We start from the raw sequence: 25667 nt of genomic DNA, 5'->3' as shown, positions 1-25667 counted from the left end.
TGTTTTATTATAACATTATTAATTAGCATTTTTACCATATTAACCTTTTAAAATTAATAACTAAACTATATATTTCATGTCTAATACCGTCCATGCATGATTTCAAGGGTGAAATTTCACCTAAAGGACTCCACATTATAAAAACAATAGCAATGTAGCACTTTAACAATTATCTAGCCACTTTTACATTTTACGCGGTTAAGTCCTTTTAATTAAATCGAGCATACAAACGATAAAATTTTCACACTAAATTTTCACACATATAAATTAACATGCTGTAGACACAACAAGTATAAAATATTTTTTAACTCAGACTTGTGGTCCTGAAACCACTATTCTGATTAGGGTTTGAACTGGGCTGTTACAACTCTCCTCCTAAGGAATTTTTGTCCCTGAAAATCTTACCGGCGAACAGGTTTGGGTACCGATATCTCATAGCACCCCCGGGCTCCCACGTAGCTTCTTCAACCCCGTGTTGATGCCATAAGACTTTCACTAAATAAATTTTTTTATTTATTAATTCTTTAACCTCACGATCTAAAATCCGGATCGGTTCTTCTTCATAATTCATATCGGATTGAATCTCAATCTCAGACAGGGAAATCACATGTGATGGGTCAAATCAATATCGTTGAAGCATCGATACGTGAAACACATTATGGATCTTTTCTAACTCAGGTGGCAACAACAGTCTGTAAGCAATCGGCCCAATACGCTCAATAATCTGATACAGCCCAATAAATCTTGGACTCAATTTTCCTTTATGACCGAATCGAAGTATTTTCTTCCACGGTGAGACTTTCAAAAACACTTTTTCCCCGATTTAAAACTCAATATCTTTTCGTTTCAAGTCTGGATACGATTTCTGACGATCTGGCATTGCTTTTACACTATCATGAATCACTTTTACTTTCTGTTCAGTTTCTTTGATCACATCGATCCCGTGTATCTTATTCTCACTGAGCTCAGTCTAATATAAAGGTGTTCGACATTTTTTACCGTACAAAGCCTCATAAGGAGCCATTTTGATACTCGATTGAAAGCTGTTATTATATGCAAATTCAATCAGTGGTAAGTATCGTTCCCACATACCTTTAAACTCAAGAATGTAACATCTCAACATATCTTCGAGTCTCTGATTAATCAGCTCGGATTGACCATCTGTCTATGGGTGAAAAGCAGTGCTAAAATGTAATTTCGTACCTAATGCATCTTGCAGTTTCTTCCAAAATCGCGATTTGAACCTCAGATCTCTATTTGAAACAATAGAAATAGGTACTCCATGCAATCTCACAATCAGATAAATGTACAACTCAACAAGCTTATCAATCGAGTAATCTATGTGAATCAGAATGAAACGAGCCTATTTAGTCAATCTATCCACAACAACCCAGATCGCATCTTTCTTGCCCGGTGATAAAGGCAAACTCAATACAAAATCCATCGTGACACTATCCCATTTTGATACGAACCCAATCGTATCATGGTCTGACACAACTCGACAACATCGAGCATGGCCCAAGCTCGAGGGGCTTAAGTGCAAAATTAGGTTTAACCTCAGCTCGATCAGCTCAATTTTGCTCATCTACAGCTCAATGAGTTCGTGTGCTCAATTAACGATCTTGGTTCAGCTTAAATAAGCTCGTTTGAGCTCATCTTTAAATTCTAATTCTCGCATTTTATTAAGCTGGAATAAATTAGTTATTTCGTTTTAATTAAGTTAGTTAATTAGTTAAGGTTTAATAAATTTGTTTAAAACTAGACATTTTAATTTAAATTATTAAATATGTCTTATATTAATACATAGTTTTAATATGTCTAGTTTAGGACATTAATTTAATGTGTCTATCTTAGGGACAAATTTAATTAGCTGTTGATTTAATTTGTCCAGCCCATATTGAATTTTTCCTAGCCGACTTAATGGTAGGTATTAATGTGTCTTAGCTCAAACATGTTCTTAATTTGTCTTGGCTGATTTTAATGAGTGTGTTAATATGTCTTAAATTGCTACTAGTTTTAATGTGCCGAATTTTTTTAATGAGCTAATTTAATGTGCTTCATGCTTCAGACGAAATTAATGACAACTTGAGCTGAATTAATTTGCTTCATTAACTTGGTGTAGGTACATGCAATGGACGGCACATTAAGTGAGGGAAGAGTCTAGCATTTTCAAAGCTCCTTTTTCATGAACAACAAAGGCATTAAAAGCTGCTGGAGGAAACATGCATGGACCAATTTAATGCAATTAAACACATGCATGAATCGGCTAAAGGAGGGAGCTGAATCAACATCCTTTTTCAGTTGACTTTTTCATGCACAGCAACAGCCATGGAGAATTAATTTGCTGACTTTTTTTTCGTGCACAGCAATAGCCTTGAAGATTTAATTTCCAGCTACAGCAATTACACTTTTTTAAAGTGACGCCTTGGACATCTCAATGGTCATGCTTCTTCACTAAGATATCAGCTAAATATTGCTGCCCATTGAAGTTTTCTAAGCTTATTTAAATGCCCTTTTGACCGTCCAGCTAACCAAAGCAGCACCTAGACTTGTTCACTCACTTGGCCGAATACAACAAGGGGAATTTTTAGCTCATTTAATTCTCCAGATGATGACAAAACTTCAAGGAACTTTCTTGGAAACTTCTAAGAAATTTTCAACTCTTCTAGTTGAATTACAAGGTGACCATTTGGCTTTCTAGGTGGCTGATCAGCTCACCTTTATTTTAAATGATTCCAGCTGCATGAAGACACCTTCGAAGCTGTCCAAATACATTCTCAAGGCCGGAGGAAGCATCCTAGAATTTTCTTGAATTTTTTTGGAAATTTCATCTCATTTAACGGCTGGATTAAGTGACCATTCAGCTAGTTTTTGAGACCATTTGGCTGACCATGTTTTAGGCTACAAGTATTTGTTAAATTTCATTTGTAAAAGGGGTAGAAATTTTTAGACTTTGCTACTTATATGAACTTAATTGTTCTAGTGAGAATTCAATTCTCTTTATTCACTTTAGGACTAATTTGACTTATCAGGATTTTGTCTCGTGGCGTCTATCTTTCCTTTGTTTTATTCCGAACTTATCACCTTCGGTGTGGCGTTCAAAATATATCTTTGGTTCCTAACTCTCTATAGTTAGCGGGTCAAGTTTCTCTTATCAACATAAGAGCCTATTTTAAGATTCGGGTCAAGTTTTCCTATAATGTTGGTTCAATCTTGGCCGTAGCCGATTTTCATCCACCTATCACTAAGTTTTCGTTAACCTTTTTTTTATCCCTTTGATATCCATTTATCCGTTTCTCTTTTAGCCTTCTTGAAATCAAACCATCCACTCGCTTCCACATCCATTACGAAAGCAACCATTCGAACCTATCTTCCTTGTTTTCATCCCCAATTTTGCAAACCGTTCAAACTTACCTAATTTATCGATCAGGCAACTATTATGACTCAAATCATCCCAAGGCGAGCTCGTATCACATTTCTACTCGGGTATCATAATCGATTGAAGTAACCCAGATGGTACCTGATGCTCGGCTTTGACTTGTTGATAGATTAAACATTTTGAAACAAAGTCAGAGATATCTCGTTTCATACCATGCCACCAGTAAAGCTATTTCAAATCATTATAAATTTTTGTACTACCCGGATGAACAAATAACCGACTGCTATGAGCTTCATTTAAAATCATCTGAATCAAGTCTGAATTTCTTGAAACACACATTCGACCTTTGAATCTCAAACAACCCTCGGCATCAACTCAAAATTCTGAATCAATATTCGAATCACATTGAGCCCGTTTTGCTAACAATTCATTATCAATTTTTTGAGCTTCACAAATCTGCTACATAAATAATGGTCTCGCTTTCAACTCAGCTACAATCAAACCATCATCAGATAGAGTCATATACGTATTCATTGCACACATAGCAAATAGAGATTTTTGACTTAGAGCATCAGCAACTACATTGGCCTTTCTCGGATGGTAGTCAATTACAAGCTCGTAATCTTTTAACAACTCTAACCACTTCGCTATCGTAAATTAAGATCTTTCTGAGTCATCAAGTATTTTAAGATTTTGTGATCAGAATAAACGTGATTGTAACACCCCTTACCCGTACCCGAGACCGAGATAAGGTATGAGGCATTACTGTATACAACCATGAAGATTCTAGGAAGAATAGGTTATAAAATTTCATTCCAATTTAAAACCAATTGAACAAAATCACATTGTCTCTATTATGGGCCTATGAGGTCCAAAACATGCATTAAAAACGGTCCAGGACTAAACTGAGAACTTAAAAAAATTTTAGAAATATTTTCATGTTTAAGCCTCACACACCCATATGAAGGCAATGCACACACCTATGTGCTTGGGACACGCCCGTGTCTTATACCCATGTGGAATTATTTTTCATTTTGAACCTTCAAGGGTTTTCACACGGCTGGGCACACGCCCGTGTTCCTGGCCCGTGTCCCTCACACGGCCACAACATGCCCGTGCCACAGCTCGTGTGCAAATACCTGGACATTCTATTTATGACATCATCATTTATTTAGAAGCACACGACCAAGGCACACGGCTGAGACACACGGCCGTGTCTCTGGCCGTATGTTTACTACCATGCACACTACCTTAAAATTCTAGGTGCAGGGGACACACGGCCATACAACACGCCCATGGGGACTGACCGTGTGTCACACACGGCCTAGACACATGCCTGTGTGTCTAGCAGTGTGGACCTTTTTGGAGGCTATTTTTCAAGCCTTTGGTCACCCTCAAACATCCATACACACTAGTATATTTCTTAGACATTTATTATGGTATAAATGTATACTTTAAACCTTCTTGGCCAAGGTCATAAATGTTACTTCATGTCCCTCTTTAACCTATATTACTATTACCTCTTTGTGTTAGGGTTAACATGTAACAGCCCGGTTTAGACCCTACTTGGAACAGTGGTTTCGGGACCACAAATCTGAGTCATAAAAATATTTTAATATTATATTTCATGCTTAAAATATATGAATTGATATGTGTGAAATTTTCGTATGAAAATTTTATCATTTGTGTGCTCGATTTTATAAAAAGGACTTAATGCATAAATTGTAAAAATGAATTGCTATATGTTAAAGTGTTATAATGCTATGTTCTTTTAATGTGGAGGCCTTAAAATGAAATTAGGCCATTTAATAGTGGGATGGATGGTGATAGACAACCATTATTAAGTTTTCTTATTAATTTATAAAGGTTAAAAAGGTAAATGATGTATTATAAGTTAATAAATTAAAACAAAAACAGAAATCACATGTATATTCTTCTAGAATGGCCGAATGTAAGAAATAATGAAGCCATTTTTTGGGTAAATATTTGGCACTCTCCAAGCTAAATTAAGGTATGGATTTTGTTCGGTTTTTGATAACTTTTACGTTTTTGAGATCGTTGCTTTGTCTTCTACCAAGCCCATGTCTCAATTTCTAAATTTGATGAAGATTGTGAGCTATTCCATTGATGATTTTGTAAGCTTTTTGATGACAGTTGATGAAATATGAAAGATATGTGATAGATTAATATGTTTTGTTTTTGAATTTTTGATGAATTTGTCTATTTTGGGCTAAATTGTGAAAATGAGAAACTGAGGGATTAAAATGTGAAATAAATGAAATATATAGGTTTATATGAATTGTAGGAATATTCAGCCAAGCATTGATTGAATTGAATTATGCATATTTTTTTATTTTGTGAAATAGGGACTAAAGTGTCAAAATGTGAAAATGTGAAGGCTAATTTGTAAAATGCCCTAAATATGTGCATATGGATTGATTTGAAAGATTTGGTGAATAAAAGAGTTAAATTTGTATTGATTTAGATCAAGGAAAGGGAAAATCAAATTTGGATCGGGAAAGTAAAAAATTATTAAATAATCGTTCCGGTTCGTTCGCGTCTGTACGAGGTAAGTCATAAGTAAATAAATATTGTTAAATTGAAATGTATATGTACTATATGTGCTGAGTTGATTTGTGAATAAATATATGTATATGCCGAATGGTAATGCAAATGTATGTATTATGAATAAGTTATATATATATATGTTATTATGATATTGAATTGTTTGAGAAGTAGAATATATGAATACGAGAAAGTTCTGATAACATGATGACATCTGAAAAGCCCCGTATGAACCATAGGAAAAGTAGAGGATACATACGTCTTGACATTGGATTCCGAGATATGATTTCGTGTAAGACCACGTCTGGGACATTGGCATCAATTTGAGATATCGTGTAAGACCGTGTCTAGGACACTGGCATCAATTAGAGATTTCGTGTAAGACCTTGTCTGGGATAGTAGCATCAATATGTGATTATATGTAAGACCACGTCTGGGACGTTGTCATTGTACGATATGTTTGTGCGAGTAAGACCACATTTAATACATTGCCATCGATATGTGATTCTGATATGTGTTTACGAGTAAGACTCTGTCTGGGACAGTGGCATCGATATGTAATTACATGTAAGACCAGGCATTGTACGATATGTGCGACTATCCAAGTATCCTATTTAATTCTGAATTATTCAACGAGCAATGTTAAGTAAAGACCGAATACGAAATCGAATTAAAGGGTTTAGGTATGTGTTAGCTAATGTATTGAAATTAAGGTAAGTTTTGGTATTTAAAGTAATGATATGGTTCATGTCATAAAGTTGGTTATATGTATATTGAATGCAAATTTATATTCGGCAAAATGATATAAGTATGTGATATTAAAGTGTGAAACATGTGTATACATATATGATTTTTGGTATGTGTGAATTGTATATGAATTCAGAAATGGTAGGTGAATATGTTTCTACTGACAATATGTGACATATATTATTATGAATGAAAGAAATGTATATAAATGAATGTGTGTTATATGTGCTAGTTATATGATCCTGTGATTCAATGATTCGAACATGAGAAGTATGAAACAAGAAACATGGTTTTGAGATATACTATTTTGATTTGAAAATTTGATATGAAATAGATATCGAGACGGTGGTGTTATGATGTATAGTTTGTATATGTAAATTGGCTAGTGAAGCATGACATATTTTGGTTAGTCATGTAATAATTATGTGCAAACTTGATTTATATGATTGAGTTAACGGTTGTTATTCGAAATTAAAAAAAATGGTGTATATATTCATTGATAAATAAGATAAGAGAAGTTATTTAATATGGTATATGAATTTACAAGTACAATGAATGTATGAATGATTGAGATTTGTTAAATTTGGCTTAGTGATATTAATTTTTAAATATTATTGAAATGATTTATCTACTTATGGCTTACTAAGCTTTTAAAGCTTACTCTGTGTGTTTTTATTACGTTTATAGAGTTTCAGAGACTTGCTTGGGTTGGAAGTCGTAGGAGATCTCATCACACTATCCAGTTTTCATTTCAGTAAATTAATGCTTTGAATCTAGGTTATGTGGCATGTATAGGCTAGTTTTGATATATTTGGTTTTGATATTTGTGTATATATATAGCCATGTGAAAATGGCTTGTTTAAGATGTTAATGTTGTGTGTGTTCGGTCAAGTCTTAAGGTTATTATGGAAGTGTGTTTTATGGTATATATATGTGTGGTATTTGGTATATGGTTCGGCATTAAGAAATGCTAATAAGGATGAATAATCATCCATGAAAGTATTTCATTTTGGAAAGTATGAAAAGTGTTATGTTTTGGCTTAATAATAAGATAAAGTGATAACTATATATATATTTGATTGAGTATTGGTTATGTCGATTCGGTTTGCGACGACAAAGTTTATAATTATATTATGCTTGATTGGTTGTGTTTTTAGGTACGATTCATGATGGAAATTGATGATTACCTTTGAGTATGCTTGATGGCCACTTAATTAGACAGAAGTGACATAATTGTTATGATATTAAGTTTTAAGATAGCATGTTAGCTTAAAATGTGGGTAATGGAATTGTTAAGACTTATTGAGGTTGAAATTGATGTCCGAATGGTTGTTTATTTGAATGGTTAGATATACGAGATTTAAACATGAAAAATTTGTATGCTAAAAATGGATAAGTTTGAAGTATTATTTGGGCTCAAATTGGTAAATTTTGCTATAGTGAAATGCGTATTATTTTTAGGTTGATTTGCTAGTTGTATAGATGGAAAATGAATTAATTGTATATATATAAATTTTGATATGCTGTACAGCATATGGAATTTGATAGGTTTGACTTGGAAATTGAGTTTATAATTAGTTATTGAGGTTATGGAAAAAATGCGCATGAAATTATAATGTCCAAAAGCTATACTCATTCATTTAGTAGTATTTGATATTGATACATACTTGAATACCTAATAAATGATATGAATGATATTTAGCTTATGAAATGGACATGTACAAAGGGATGATGTGATATATGTACTTGTATATGTAATGAAATATGTTTAACCATAATTTATGTATTCGATTTCTATTAAGGTGTTAATCATATGGTTTTAATTTTGTAATTATGAAACATGTACAATTTGGTTTTGATATTTGATAGCTTGGTTTCAAATTTTTGACTAAGCAAATGGTATGGAAATGGTTAATATTGAAACATAGTTTTATAACAGAATGTTCGATTAAGAATGATTGTGTGTTTGAATATGTGATTCAAATATATGAATTTGACTTATATGAATAAGAGGTTGGTTATTATTTTATTTTCAAAAAATAACTTTTATAAAGGAAATTATATTACAAGGTATGTGATTTGTAATGACTGTCTGTTCTAAATTGTGTTTTGATAGGTAATGCTTCGTAACCATAATCCCGCGACGGATACGGGTTAGGGGTGTTACATAACATTTCAAAAATCCCATTTTACACTTGGCCTATTTATAACCCATGCCAATTATGACATAAACCATTTCCAAATGATTTGGCCACATTACACTCGTCCATTCATGGTATACTGCATCAACCATCACATGAAACAGTCAAGCATAAACATGCAAAGTTAGTAGGTTTACAACCTACATCAATATAAGCCATATCTCATGGGCATATACAAAGTAAATAAGCATATCATTTAAGCCTTTACTTTGGCTAGCCCAATGACACATATAACAAAAATAACCAAGAATCCTATACATGCCATTATAAAAAAATAAAAGTTTCTATATACCAAGGAAGACAAGTTGATAGTGTGATCGGAGCTCCAACTATCTTCCAATCTTCACGAGTCCGCGAGCTCTACAAGACAAGGGAAAAGATAGGGTGTAAGCATTAACATGCTTAGTAAGTTCGGATAACTGAAAAGTAAAATTACCGGCTGTTTAGCATACAACCATATTAAATATTCACTCCAACAAGTATAATATAATTTCCCTATCACATACACTCGATCGTTGTGTTAGTCTTATGTCAATACATTACAGCAATAATCTTAGATGAGCTTATCGATTCAAAAAAATTGTAACACCCCAAACCTGACCTAGACGTTATGGCTGAATCTACGATGGCACTTTAAAGTGTGTTTTGAAAATCATCGCTCTGTTTGAAAAGTCTGTACTATATCAAAACCCTCGTAGTGATCTTTTACAAAACTTTTAGGCATCTTTATCGCTGTTAAAAACTCAAGATGGTTTAGCAAAAGTTTAATCATTTCAGGTTGTTACACTACAGCAAAATTGAGTTTTAGCGGCCTTTTTTTAGGCCTTAGCGGCGCTTTTAAGCGCCCTAAAACTATTTGCGGCGTTTTTGCAAGCGGCGCTTTTCCCATAAACGCCGCTAAAGATCATGACCTTTAGCGAAACTTCTCCCAAAAACGCGGCTAAAGGTCATAAAATTTAAAAAAAATAAAATATTATAAAAGTCATGAAAAATATAAAAAAAATTAAAATTCATTATCAAAATATTAAGAAGAAGAATTATATCTATGATATAAATATATATCCCACCAAATAGAAAGTTTATCAATAACAATCAAACAAAATACCACACTTATCATACTACACTAGAAATCTAACAAAATACAAATAGAACAAAATAATGATAGAATGCACACTTTAAGATCAGCAATTAGCTCAAACAAGTCGTCACTATGCATGAATTCAGCTAATCCTGGACCATGCATCCAACAAAAACTCAAACCTGAGAAAAAAGAAACAAAAGTTAATGAATGACACATATAACGTCAAATTAATAATAAAATATGCAATAACAAGTCAACATTAACGCCACATATAACATCAAATTGCACAACTTAATATACTCAATACATTAGCATAAATAACATCACATTGAACAATGAATTTAACACATTTGAATAGATCAATTTTAAGCTCACTAATGGTTAATTTAGCATGTGAACAGCATATAAATATTTTGCATTTACAGTATGGTTTAATCAACTTCAAGCAGGAAATTAAATGCTGCAAATTTCCAGTATTCAAAATCATATATGGACAGCATTCAACTTCAAGCAGGAAATAATAATTAAAACTACCATTTTTTTCAGACACCTATTTTTTTCTTAATTTAGGTTCTCTTATTTTGTAAATCATAATAAACAGCATAAAACAACAAAAAAGTAACTCACAGACCACATCAATAAATTTCAAACACATATATTCTAGGATTCAATTATTCAAAGATTTGCAAGAAAATGTTGTTAAATCAAAGGGAAATAAACAATCGAAAAAAAATAAAACACATAACAGGCAATAAACTATCAAAAAAATGACAACATCCAAAGATTTAAAAAAGAAAAATATAAAAAGTGTTTCATAAGGTTGAACACCGAAAAGTATGACAAAAACACTAAAAAAAAAAGAAAAAAGAAGCATAAATATGATGGATTATAGAATCAGTTATGCTTTGTGGATAAGTGATCTTCAAAACCAAACCAACAATAATTTTAATTGATTAAAAAAATATATGCACTTAAATAGATTTGATTGTTTTTATTTTTATTAATAAAGTCAATATTATCTGGTTTATTTCATATTTATTGTTATTTTAAAAAATTATATATAATATTTATAAATATTAAATATAAAATATTAATCAGTAATATAAAATACTTTTTAATAAGCCTTGCAAATACAATCTATCACCAAACAATTTCAAAATGAACAAGTAAAAAACGTATTCCATAAATTAAACAATAAGATCATCCCATACTATCCATAATTCGAAAATTTTAAAAATATGCCTTAAATCCTTCTACTATTAAAAAATTTAGAATTTAGTCCATATATTTTTCCGAATTCAAAATTTAAGTCCAACTAGAAACGTTGTTTTAAAATCTAAAAAATAGATAAACTAAATTCTTGAAAATAAAAGTATAGGGAGTAAATTTCAAAATTTAAAAGCGTACATAGACTTATGACATATTTTAATCTTCTAAAAATCCAAAATAAAGAATAAAATATTTAACTTTAAATATAAAATTATATTTTAAAATTCATGTTTTTATCTACCGATATACCATACTTCGGTCAGTAAAGGCAAAATCAATCGGTAAGCACTCATATAATTAGTACCAACTGTATTTTATACTAGAATAAAACTTAAAATTTATTATTTTAATTTACTACCAGGAAAAAAATTCTGAATAACATTGACTACATTAAAAAATTGCTGAAATCCAGACTCAATCTTAAGTCACGCAAATAATAGTGGCTAGTTGATTAATAAATTTGACTATTATGTAGGATGGACCCAAATAATTAAAGAGATCAAAAAAATATCATTTATGTTGTTTAATTAATAAGCATAAATTTAATATGCAAAAGGAAATGAAGACATAAAGTAAGAACTCTTTTCATGAATGTCAATACAATGAGAGAACAGTGCAGGAGATAACAAACCTGGTTGGCGTAATTGATACCCATGTTTGCCCAAGCACGTATATAGTTTGGCTTAAAATCTAGTGCCTAAAGATCCAGACATAGACCAAAAGACTAAATCCAATAGTGCTGAAAATATGGCCACCACAGGCAAAGGGAAGTTTATCATCAAATAATTTTAAATGGACAATCTCAGTAACAGAGGCTACAATCAAACTGCATATGCAAGATCTGAATGCATTAAAAAAAGCATTTTGGAAGAGATGATCAAGGGTATATGTAAATTGAGGAAGTGCATAATCAAATCATCTAAATCAACCAATAGCTTCAACAAATAAAATAACTAATTACATGGAGCTGAATAGAAGAGCTAGTTTGTCTCTTAAGGTCCAACTAGGTGCAACATGTTATTTGGAGCATCTTTTTAGCAGCCTAAGGTTACAAAGATGGAGCAAGTAAATAATTCAACCCTATAAGAGAGCTGTATAACACACCAATGCATCACTTTACCATTGAAAGATAAGAAAGAAGAGAAATAGAGGAAACGATGATGCAACCCATATGAGTTTGGCACACAGAAGATTAACATGTTAGGTTATCACATGTATGGTAGAAAACACTTTGATTAACACCAAAATATAACAATAACATTTCCAAAATGTAATGTTAGGAATAAGCTTCTAGTAATCTTAAGGAAAATTATATCCTGTCACCGTATGTAAAACTCTAAGTCCAAAATATAATCACTGCAGTCATGGAAATCATATGCAAAAAGACTCTCTTGTAATCACAGCATTCACAACATAAGCAAACTATCCCACAGTAACATTAGAGGAAGCGGCTTACACTCAAACCAAGATTGCAATATCAAGGCATTGTTCCAAAAGAAAAAAACAAAGAATTATACCCTAGTGTACTTACATATGCATAATATAAAGAATTAGCAAGCTCTGGTGGCGCATCATACTTTGGGTGATGACGTAACCATCCATACAGATACTTTAAAGCAGCAGCCTGTTCCAATTCTGAACTTTTCAAACAGTATTTGTTTGACACTCAAAAATTTTAATCTCATCTTGATTAAAGGGATAAGCATTCACTAGCCATTTGTATGACTCACACCAAGAGCAAGAAGTATTTCCAGATTGATAGGATCGGCCTCCTGAGCACGCATCATTGCTGCAATAGCCTATACAGAGATATATAATCAGTGAAATACATATTAAAAGGACTGTTGAGAGAGCTTCTAAAATAATTAACTGTTAAATAAATAGATTTTAATATTAAAAAAGGGGAAATTCCTGCTGAAAAATAGCCTATAGACGAGATCTGGAAAATTCAAAAAAAAAGGGAAGGCAATAGTAAATAAAACTAAACAGAACAAATTAAATCAAGCAATATTCATTTTTCACTGAACAAAGATGCAAACATTTTACTTCCTAACGTACGGTAAATATGCAAACAGAAAAGTAGAAAACACAATTTTTCGTATCATGAGTGCGAGGAGGTCTATGAAAATTTCAAGTTTCAATGAGCGGATAAGGGTCGTCAACAAAATATAGTTTAACCTTTTAGGTTGTTAACGTTAGATAGTATGAAAGAATTGGGAGCCCTTTTCCAGACCTAGAAGCAACAATAGAAACCAAACTATCTGAGCCCTTTATCGATTAGCTGTGGTAGTAGAGAGCGACGGCGACGGAGACGCAGCAGAGGGGTTAGTCGAGGGCGATGCACCAGGTGGTCCGGTCGGCATCTTCGGTGGCAAATGGGTTGGGAGCTTGGGGATGAAAATTTAGGGATTAAAGGAGAAGAGAGGGAATTGGGGAAATTTTGTTAAGGGGAAAAAGAACAGCTATCGGGAGCACTTGGAATAAATTGGATAAAACTAAAACCACAGAGTTTTGGTAAAAAAAAATGACAGTTGCGGCGTTTATAAATAAACGCGGCTAATTCCACTCCTTGAAACGGTAACGTTTAAATTCAATTAATTTTTTTTGATTGCGGCGTTTATATGCTAGCGCCGCTAACTCCTTAAAATTATTGTAAAAATTAATTAAACCCATTCAAATTAAAATAAATTTTATTAATAAATTATTGTTGCACATTATATATATAATAACAAAATTAGTTTATATAATTTTATAAAATCATATTTATTATTTTCATATAAAAATATTATTTTGGAAAAAAATAAAAAAGATCTTTTTATTATTAATAACATTATGTGATATAAAGTTACTCGTGGAAATTATGTGTATGTACTAAAATAATTAAATATTACGAAAATTTAAAGATTATGGAAAATATTATTCATTTATAATTGGGAAATAAATTGGACAAATGTATATACATATTTTTAAGACAAATATTCATTTCATATAGTCTAAAGTTTTCTAATTTAAAATTAATTGACCGTACAATGATAGTTTTATTTTTAACTAATTATATTTTAAAATATTAAGATCTAATAAAACTTTTTTAATATATTTAAATTTCATTTCATATACTTTTAATTTAAATATTCTAACATTTTGTATTAGTTTTAAAATAATTGTAAAAATTATTTAAATATCCATGAATTTTTGTATTAAATATTTTGATAAAAAGATCATTAACATTGTATTAATTTGAATATTTAATAAAACTTTTTTAATATATTTAAATTAAGTCCTCTAATTATTTTTACCATTTTAAGTTCATGGATAAAATCTCAAACTTGATTAGAGTATAGGGACTAACATCATATTTTAACCATTGTATTTCAAAAGGTTTTTTGAGTTGAATTCATGATGGGAAGGATTTAATTAATGTTATTTTTAATTAAAAACTTAATTCATTTTTACATGATTTTATCAAGAGTTTTATTTATTTATTTTATGTGACCATAATTATAATTAATTAATTAATCTAAACCCTAAACTCCTAATCCCTAATCCCTAATCCCTAATCCCTAAACCATAAACCTTAAATCCTAAAACATAAACCCTTACACTGAACCCCTAACCCCTAACCCTTAAACCCTAACCCTTAAACCATAATCATAAACCTTTAAATAGTAACTCATAAACCTTAAACCCTTAACCATATGCCCTAAATTCTAAACCCTAAACTATAATGGTAATTAATTCAGCATTTTAAAATTAATACTATCCCTTTTACAATTATATAAGAAAATATTTAACATATAAATTAAAAAACAATCAGTCATATACCAAAAAACTTTAAAATTTATAGTGGCGTTTTTCAAAAAGCGCCGCTAATACTCGATCTATAGTGCGTTTTTTTTTAAAAACGCCGCTAAAGCCACTAAAAGCTCAATATAAAACGACATCGTTTTGCAAAACTTTTTGCGGCATTTTTTTAAAAACGCCGCTAAAGATTGAGTACTAGCGGTGTTTTTTAAAAAGCGCCGCTAATACTTAATCTTTAGCGGCATTTTTAAAAAAGCGCCACTAAAGCCACTAAAAGCTCAATATATTTTTTTGAGCGTTTTTTGAAAAGCGCGGCTAATGCTCGATCTATAGTGGCGTTTTTCAATCAAACGCCGCTAAAAACGCCGCTAAAAACCTGTTTTACTGTAGTGTTATTACACTTTAAAAACAATTTTTGTTGCGAAAGCTTTTTGAAATATGTCGTAGTAGCGTAATGTTTTGAAAAAAATATTTATCTTTTTGGAAAATTCGCGTCCTACCACTAGTAGATATAATTCAAAGTAAGCAAACCCCAAGTTAAAGTAAAAATTTAAAGAGGCCTTATTACATAGCAACTACCCCAAAAAATAACTTAAATAATAAAAGGTTAAAATAGTAGCAAAAGCGGTTGTGTAGCCTCTATCGAGTCCCTCGCAGCACCGAACCACCTTAGGATTACCTGCACAAGACGCCAGAAGGCTAAGTTTATGAAAAATCAATGTGTAATCCCTTATTAAACAGACAATCAGTCATACAATAGGCAAATACAGTCTGGGCCTAAGCCTGTTTCAGTAACAGTCCAGTAACAGTTAGGGTTTTAGCCCAATATAGTATCAGTAGCAGTGTGGCCTTAGAAAATTACAGTAACAGTAACAGAAATGCAATCAGAAGTCCTATCCATCCATCCTCTACACTCCACTCCGTCTAGCCCTACACTCCATGTGGGGATAAAATTGACCCACCTATCCCTACACTCTAAAATATAGCACTAGTTGCGGCACTAAACAGTATATGCAGCAGAGCTGCTAGTACAGTACACTTCCTCCAAATATATCAATCCCACCCCATGCAACATGTCATGTCATAATATCATACGTGTATGCAAAAATGTCATGCTCGAATACAGTCATGCAAATCTTAGGGCATATCGGTCATTTTACATCATAAGGGTATAATAGTCATTTCATCAGTGTAGGATCTAAGCATACTTACCAACCCAACAGTAGGTTCACAATTGTCTCGGGTGATCCGTGCAACCTTAACAGTCAATCAATGAAAATAGGCCCAAAGCCCATAATCCGGCCCATGTGGGCGCACACGTCTGTGTGGCCCAATAAGCCAAAAAATGGCTTTGGCCGTGCAAATTACACATCCTGGCCAAATAATCTCCACACGTCCGTGTGGTTTACTCATGTGGGCCTACGAGCCCATGGGGTCCACACAACCCATTTTAGCCCAACGTGGCCCAGAACAGCCTAAGCCCATGAAATCGCTCATGATGGCCTCTACAGTCAAACACCCACGTTTTAAGCGTTCGGATCACCACACAAGAGAGTGCACGCTCGTATAGCGTCTATGGACATATTTTTAGGCTTTTCCCGTTTAACAATTATTGTAGTTTGATTACACACTTGTTTGCGAAAAGAGCGCGGTCTTCACAACACCAACCTACATTCATTCATAAGATTTAGTTAATTGCATAGTAATCGACCTATCCAAAACCCCCCACCAAAATAACTTGCCTAAAAACTTACCCCTAACTTGAAAGATCAGTCGACTATGGCTTACTCGCTGAACCCGCTTGTAAGAGACCAATCAATAGGCCTTAGGGGTTATCTGCATTCCAAGCAACACTTATCAATCATCAATAATTGAACAGTTTTCACTAGACAAAAAACCACTTACCGAAAATGTAGAGTCCAGGTTAGAGGGAAAGAACAATCAGCCACAACCACACAATGCTGATAGTACAGAGAATGATAGAGAGGAAGTGTAACAATCGTTTCCCTATTAGTAACGACAGAAAGAAAGAGATGTTTAGAAGGAAAGTTTCTAATGATAAAGAGAAATAGAAAAAGAATCATGAGCACTTACCAATCGTCAGAGAACTCTTATAAATCAAAAACAAAACACAAATAATTGAGAAAAGGGAAAAAAGTATTCGGCTAATCACAAAAACATGATAGAAGAAGAGAATCGAATGAAAAAAATGAGGGGGAGGAGTAGAAGTATTTGGTTTAGCAATGCAAAACGTAACACTTGACAAAAGTCGAAGGAATAGAGATGAGGAGAGAAAGGGATATTCGGCCATTGCTCAAAGGAAGATGACAAAATGGTATTCAGTTTAGGGTACACGGATGAGTATGTTAGGAAGGATAGGGAAATCTGAAAAGAGTACAGAAGGAGAAAAATATCCAAATGGCCAAGGGAAAATTCGGCTACCAACAAGCACAAAACAAAAGAGAGAAAGGAGCCAAAAGGGAAAAAGCTACCAAAAAAAGAGCAAAAACTAGGAACTTTCGACATTAAGTGCCTATGACAGATAATGTACCTTATCCTGCATTCATTGATGTTATTACTATTTTTAGTTTTCAGTACCACCCGTTTTGCAGCATAGTCCAAATTCACCTGATGCTTAACCAGCAAGTCCATACCCAATATTAAGTCGAATTCTCCAAAAGGAAGTTCCATTAAATCCGCCAAAAAGATCACTGCTTAAACCTCCAAAGGTACATCCCTAAACAGTTTATTCACCCTCACTGACTGCCCTAATGGACTCAACACAGTAACCTCACTCGTAGTGTTTTCAACCATAATACCTAAAGTCTCAAACATAGTGCATGCTATATACGAGTGCATAGACCCAACATTAATCAATGCAGTATAAGGTACATTACTTTTGACACAGTAACCTCTTAGCGACGAGCAGTATAAACTAGTGCTGGTTGCCTTGCCTCAGTGTGACCAGCACCTCTTCCCGGTGCTCCACGACTACGGCCCATACCATTTCCACCTCTGGCTTGACCACGATCCCTCGGTGGCTACTGAACAATTCTCGACGACTGAACAGTACCCATACCAGTAGCTTGCATCTATCGGGCCTCCGTGGGCAATCTCTGATACGATGCTCTAAGGACCCACACCTCAAACTTGCCCCTATCCATTTCCAGCACTCACCCTGATGGCGTCTCCCATAATCAACACAAGGCTTCGGCCCAAAAGCAGCAACAAGGGCCCAACCCTGACTAGCCCATCAACTCTGACCTTCTTCTTAGGCCTCACAACTGAACTTGAGGGCTCTCAAACCCTCTTGTTCCTTCCCCTATCCTTCTCATGATTCTGGCGCTCAGCACATTTCACATCCTTGACAATCTTCGCCTTTTCCACTAACACAACAAAATCTTGCTCCCTCTAAGGAGCTATCAGAACTCGTAGATCATCACTGAGGTCATCCTCAAAACAAACACAATGCTCATATTTAGTTGCCACCATCCCACGCGCATAGTGGCTAAGTCGTAAAAAATCAGACTCATATTCAGCTACTGATTTATCCCCTTGAGTCAAACTCAAAAACTCTCTCCTCCGGGCATCTACATAACTAGCACCCAAATGCTTTCCTTGGAATGCAGTCTTGAAAAATTTCCAAGTCAATCGGTCGGGCTGAGTATCCTCTTTAACTGTAAGCCACCACTGATAGGCTTCATCCCGTAGCAATGACACTGCACCTTTTAATTTCTTCTCTGGGGTGCAGTCGAGGTCATCCATGATCCGCTCTGTGGCCTCAATCTAATATTCAGCCACATTAGGGGTAATTCCAACAATACCCCTAAAAATCTCAGCCTCATTAGACTGAAGTCAATCCGTAACCGACCCACGGCCTATAGTACCAGTATTAGGCCCAGCGACCCTATCCAAAATTCGTAACGTAGCTTGGGATAGTGCGTCTTTCCCAGCTACACGATTGTGTAACCTAGTTTCAGTTACAGGTGAAGTCGGCTCCTCTCTAGCTTCATTATTAGGCATATGCCCCGATGCTGAAGACCCAGCCCGAGCAGCCCCACGGCCTCCACCGCGGCCTCTTGTACCCCTTCCACGAGTACCTCTAGTTCATATATCGAATTACACTTTATTTGTATTAACAATTTTATGCATCAGTTTTACAGCTCCAGTGTTTATTTACGGATGTTTATGAAAATCAGTATCAATAATTAAGAGTTTCTATTTTTGCACATGGTAGTCTTACTATAGTTTTAGGTTACCCTAACAAAGTGTTTCAGTACTGTCTATTGCCTACGGTAATCTAAGTATTTCAATGTACACAAGTAATAGCTTCAGAGGACTTGCAGGGTCGGCGCCGGAAACTTAGTGTACCACACATTCAGTAAAATATGTCCAAATATTTTTAAATCATTTGAAATAGTTCTTTTTCAAAGTTTAAAGTTTTAACAGAGAAAACCCAATTCCACAGTTAAGTTGAGCAACCTGGCTCTGATAACACTAAATGTAACACCCCAAACCCAACCTAGACGTTATGGACAAATCTGCAATGTCACTTGGAAATGTGTTTTGAAAATCATAGTTTTGTTTGAAAAGTCTGTACTTTATCAAAACCCTCGTAGTGATCTTTTACAAAACTTTTAAGAGTCTTTATCGTTGTTAAAAACTTAAGATGGTTTAGAAAAAGTTTAATCATTTTAGGTTGTTATTACACTTTAAAAACAATGTTTATTGCGAAAGCTTTTTGAAATATGTCGTAGTAGTGCAATGTTTTGAAAAAATTATTTATCTTTTTGGAGAATTCACATCCTACCACTAGCAGATATAATTCAAAGTAAACCCCAAGTTAAAGTAAAAATTTAAAGAGGTTTTATTACATAGTAAATACCCTAAATAAAATAACTTAAAGATTAAAATTTTAAAATAGTAGCAAAAGCAGTTGTGTGGCCTCCATCGAGTCCCTCGCAACACCGACCTATCTTAGGATTTCCTGCACAGGATGGCAGAAGGGTGAGTTTATGAAAACTCAATGTGTAATCCCTTATTAAATAGGCAATCAGTCATATAATAGGTAAATACAGTCTGGGCCTAAGCCCGTTTTAGTAACAGTCTAGTAACAGTTAGGTCCTTAGCCCAATCAGTAGCAGTGTGGCCTTAGCCCATTTCAGCAACAGCAATAGAAATGCAATTAGAAATCCTACCCATCCATCCTCTACACTCCATTCCGTCCGGCCCTACATTCTATGTGAGGATAAAATCTACCCACCCATCCCTACACTTCAAAGTATAGCACCAGTTGCAGAACTAAATAGTATATGCAGTAGAGCTATAAGTATAGTACACTTCTTCCAAATATATCAAACGCACTCCCATACAACATGTCATGTCATAATGTAACACCCTGAATTTTGGGCTTAGAAGTAATGAACCTTGAGTTTGGGATCGGTTAAAAAGTGGCTTAAATAACTTAAAGGTGTTTAAATATTTTATAATTGCATGTTTAGTTTAATTGTTAAGTGATTTAGGAAGGGTTGGTAGTGTGGAAAAAGTCCTAGGTTCGATCTAGGGCTTTAGCAAAATTTTGCATTTTTTTTTAAAAAACCCTAAGCATTAGGTGGAAAGCTTATTAATAAAGCCTGGTAAAATCTGACACAAGGAAATGCTTGGCCTAGTGGCAAAAGGTGTTGGTAGCAAGCAGAAAGTCCAGGGTTCAAGTCCTGGCCTTGGTGAAAATTTTTATTGCGCATATGATTAGTAGGGAAGCTAGCGTTTAGGCCTTATAAATATGTTTGGTGGAAATATGGCACAAGAGCTCCTGGGGGGAAATGGCGAGAAACATGCTATGAATCTGAGAGTGTGTAGGTTCGAATCCCAGGCCTGGCAAAGTTTTAAATTTTATTCTTTAAGGAAACTGAGACTTAGGCATATAAGCATTATAGTTAATTGTGATCGAATGGTAGCACAAGATAGGTGGCGGTGTAGTGGCCAGTAGCGTGTTGGGAAGTTGGAGGGTTAGAGTTCGAGTGGTTTCATGCGCAAAAGGGTATTCAATTTTGCTGTGCGACACAAGGAAGGATTTCCATTCAGTGGAAGCAATTTGAATGCAATTGTGGGCTAAAATCAAGGTTACAGCGGTGATAAGAATAAGGATTAAGTGTGGATATGATGGTGATAAAATTGGAGAAATTGAAGGGAATTTAACTTGACGAGTTTAAGTCGATTAGGGAGTGTAGGTTTGTATTTTTTTAAGTATATATACGTGTGTCGTATGGGCAAGTAAGGGCATTTGTTGTTTTTGTGTGCTTTAGTCGCATATTCTTGGGGGAAATTTCTTCCAACCTCTTGACTCTTTTTCTTTTTTTTTTTTTGCAAATACCTGAGTAATCTCAAACCCTTCATCTCCTCTTTTCTTTAAGCCAAACTCTTGATCTTTTCTTCCCTATTTTAATCAAATCAACCTCTTCCCTCTTTAACTTAGCCGGTTGCTTCTTTTTCATTTAAGAGCCGATTCATACACCTTGGGGATTGATTTTTTATTGGCAAACGATCTCACGATCGGTAAGTGAATTAGATCTTCTTCGGCTTTTCTTAAATATTTCTAAGTTCTTTCATTTTTATACTCTTAAAACCTGATTTTTCTTTATCCTTTCCAATACCATTACTTCCGTTAACCTATGTTTTCTCCATTTATTTCTCTTTCTCCCTCTAATTTAAGAGTGTGATCGCTGGCTAAGTATTAGTTGATGGAAAAAAGGGGTTCTACCAGAGAGGTTGGGGTAGAGGCTCCCAAGTTTAAGCGACATAAGGTGTCAGCCGTTAGGGACTTTCTGCCTAGATACGGAAGGGGCACTATGTCAGATTTCGAGTTATATAGGCAGATCGCAGCCGATCAATCTAGTCAAGGCAAGTATAGGTTGTTCTTCGGTAAGTAGTGGATTTATTTTGAATTAATAGGATGTGACTAATGGAGTATAATGTTGAATATAGGTTTGGGCGATTATGAATACTGAGTACTCCAAGTGATATGGTGTGTACTTCTACCTTATGATAGCTTGATATAAAGCCGAAGGTGTGTACATACACTGCACACACGTTAGATCGGCAAATCCCGAAATGCTGAAAAGTCAAAATTTTGAAAAGCCGAAAGTCTGGCTAAATAATCTTGTGAGTGCGTGAACACTCGTAAGGGGGAAATCAATACGTTGATAGAGGCCCCATAAGCGATCTCATGGATCTGGGTCGTACTTAGGCCATTTGGGCCAGAATGGGCTAAATGGGTCGACGGGCTGTGGGCCCAAAATAAGCGAATTTGTTGATTTGATAATAAGTGATAAACTAGTCATGTTGGTTACATGGCTTGGAATTGATTAGGGCCAGATGGGTCATATAAATGTGATTTGGGCCTAATGGGCCATATGAATGAGATTGGGCCTAATGGGTTATATGCATGTATGTAGACTTGTTTGGGCTTTGTAAGGGGTTTTGGGCCTAGTATCTGATAACTTCTTAAACAGACATAAAACTTAATTAATTAATTAATCGTGACTGTGGACAAGTCATAGGGTTAAAGTGTGGCAATGGGTATATGTATGTCGAGGATTGGATCTAGGGAGAGCTTGGTACTTAAACAGTCTTAATGACCCACCTCCTCTTCGCTGGAATCCTACCTGGCGCATAGTATCTGTTTACTTTAGCCAATGGGGACTTGTTAACGGGCAGAGATAGGTAATAAACCCATAGTAAAGAGAAATTATCGAAATGCCCTTAAGGGCGAAAATGGCTAAAATACCCCTATGTGTTGAATGAAAGATTTATAGATGTTACATGTAAACCTACTGCATTCATATGATATTCTGTTTATGTTACATATGGGTTGGGAATTATGGAACGGAGGAAGTATATGACGATCGCATGGTTGCTTGACGATCGTGGATCCACCGATGGCTATTAAGCCCAATATTTGATTAGCAGCTTGATGCAATGAAGGTAGTACCGCAACCGGGCTACCATTGATGTGTATCGGATGGGTGGGTTGATATTTATATCCCCACATGATGTGTACCGGGGGACAGAGTTGTTGTGTAGTGGTTGGATTATTGGGGTGGGTTGCACAGCATTGCATGTATGATATTATTGTGATATTATTGCGATGTGAGCTCTGGCCCAACTGAGGCTAATATGGGCTAAGGCCCAAAGACCACCGTTATTCAACTGGGCTCAGGCCCAAAATCACTGATGATTACTTTATACTCATTGAGGTTTGTACACACTGAGTTTTCGAAACTCACCCCCCTCCTTTTAAATTTTTCAGGTGATCCTCAGTAGGCGGTTCGACGGATGGAGGGACTCGGAGGTGGCCAACTAGCAAAAATTTTAGACTCAGTCTTTTATGTAATTTTTAATATTTTGATTTTAAATTATTATTTTTATTTGGGGTGTAATAAGGCCTTTCCTCTGGTTATTATTTCAAATTAGGATTATTACTATTTTGATGCTTTATATTTGTTAGAAGTAGAACATGGTTTTTCCTAAACCATAACTTTTTTTTAAATACTACGTTTCCGCAACTTAATTTTTAAATGACAAGTTTTCATAGGTCATCTATTTTAAATAAAGCTTCCGCAATTGAAAAGAGATTTTACAAAGTAATTATTATCATACAAGAAGGAATAGTTTTTTTTAAAAATACACCTCGCTTTGAAAGCAACAAATACAAGCTGAGATTTTACTCAAGGTTTTTATTTTAAATAAGGGTTTTCAATGAAAACAAGGTTTTTGAAAAACACTTCAATGTGACACGCCTGGTTCGGCCATAACATCTAGGCCGGGTTTGGGATGTTACACATAATATCATAGGTGTATGCAAAAATGTCATGCTCGAATACAGTCATGCAAATCTCAGGGCATATCAGTCATTTTACCTCATAAGGTTATAACAGTCATTTCATTAGTATGGGATCTAAGTATACTTACCAACCTAAAAGTAAGTCCACAGTCGTCTCAGGCGACCCATGTAACCTTAACAGTCAATCAATAAAAATGGGCCCAAAGCCCATAATCCAGCCCATGTGGGCCCACACGTCCGTGTGGCACAATAAGCCTAAAAATGGCCTTGGCTGTGCGAACTACACAGCCTGGCCCAATAATATCCACATGTCCGTGTGGTTTTCCCGTGTGGGGATACGAGCCCGTGGGGCCCACACAATCCATTTCAGCCCAATGTTGCCTAGGACGGCCTAAGCCCATGAAATCGCTCACGGTGGCCTCTACTGTCAAACGCCCACGTTCTAAGCATTCAGATCACCACCTGAGCGAGCGCACACTCATATAGCGTCTATGGACATGTTTTCTGCCTTTTTCCGTTTAACAGTTATCGTAGTATGATTACACACTTGTTTGCAAAAAGAGCGCAGTCTCTACAACATCAACCTACATTCATTCACAAGATATAGTTAATTACATAGTAATCAACCTATCAAAAACCCCCACCAAAATAACTTTCCCAAAAACTTACCCTTAACTTGAATAGGTTAGCCGACAATGGCTTACTCGCTGAATCCACTTGTAAGAGACCAATCAATAGGCCTTAGGGGTTATCTGTATTCCAAACAACACTTATCAACCATCAAGAATTGAATAGTTTGCACTAGACGAAAAACCACTTACCAAAAATGGAGAGTCCAGGTTAAAGGGAAAGAACAATCGGCCACAACCACACAATGCCGATAGTATAGAGAATGATAGAGGTGAAGTGTAAAAATTGTTCCCCTATCAGCAACGACAGAAAGAAAGAGATGTTTAGAAGGAAAGTTTCTAACGATAGAGAGAAATAGAAAAGGAATCATGAGCACTTACCAGTCGTCAAAGAACTCTTATAAACCGAAAACAAAACACAAATAAATGAGAAAAGGGAAAAGAGTATCTGGATAATCACAAAAACGTGAAAGGAGAAGAGAACCGAATGACAAAAATGAGGGGGAGGAGTAGAAGTATTCGGTTTAGCAATGCAAAAGGGAATACCTGACAAAAGTCGAAGGAATGGAGATGAGGAGAGAAAGGGATATTCGGCCACTGCTCAAAGGAACATGACAAAATGGTATTCAGTTTAGGGTACACGGATGAGCACGTTAGGAAGGATAGGGAAACACAAAAAGAGTATAGAAGGAGAAGAATACCCAAATGGCCAAGGGAAAATTCGGCTACCAACAAGCACAAAACAAAAGAGAGAAAGGAGCCAAAAGGGGAAAAGCTATCAAAAAAAGAGAGCAAAAACTAGGCACTTTCGGCACTAAGTGCTTATAACCAATTTGGCACAAAGAGAATCCCACTTTCGGCAACAACTACCATTCCCCTACTCCTTGATCCACTCTTCAAATCTCTCCACCATATCCTCCTAGAATTCGGCTACACACTCTCCACTCCTCTCAACACTTTCAACCGCCCAAGAGCATTAGTATCCCACTGACATACAACCTCTTACACGGCACAGTAGCAAAAAGACACCTCATGCGCTTTGTAGGACTCGAACTCAAGTCCCTTAGCATTAGAAACACGCCAATAACCCTTGGACTATCAACCTTTTTATGACAAATCCTACCTTCAATAATTTAAAAGTCTACCCACCATG

At 34.9% G+C, this 25667-nt stretch overlaps 1 long non-coding RNA gene across 2 annotated transcripts; it reads right to left on the bottom strand.

The window, feature by feature from the left end:
- Nucleotides 1–8983: 8983 nt before the first annotated feature.
- Nucleotides 8984–13758, bottom strand: LOC121217818 (uncharacterized). 2 transcript variants are annotated; one of them, XR_005914022.1, is made up of 2 exons: nt 13421–13758; nt 8984–13041 (listed from the first exon to the last, which is right to left on the bottom strand). It is a non-coding gene; the product is annotated as an uncharacterized lncRNA (long non-coding RNA). The 2 variants fall into 2 exon arrangements; XR_005914023.1 differs by having other exon boundaries at nt 13476–13758.
- Between the last annotated feature and the right edge of the window lie 11909 nt (nt 13759–25667).

Source organism: Gossypium hirsutum, chromosome A03 (genome assembly GCF_007990345.1).
Source record: "Gossypium hirsutum isolate 1008001.06 chromosome A03, Gossypium_hirsutum_v2.1, whole genome shotgun sequence".
Lineage (NCBI taxonomy): Eukaryota > Viridiplantae > Streptophyta > Magnoliopsida > Malvales > Malvaceae > Gossypium > Gossypium hirsutum.
This window is presented reverse-complemented; position numbering and strand designations above follow the sequence as displayed.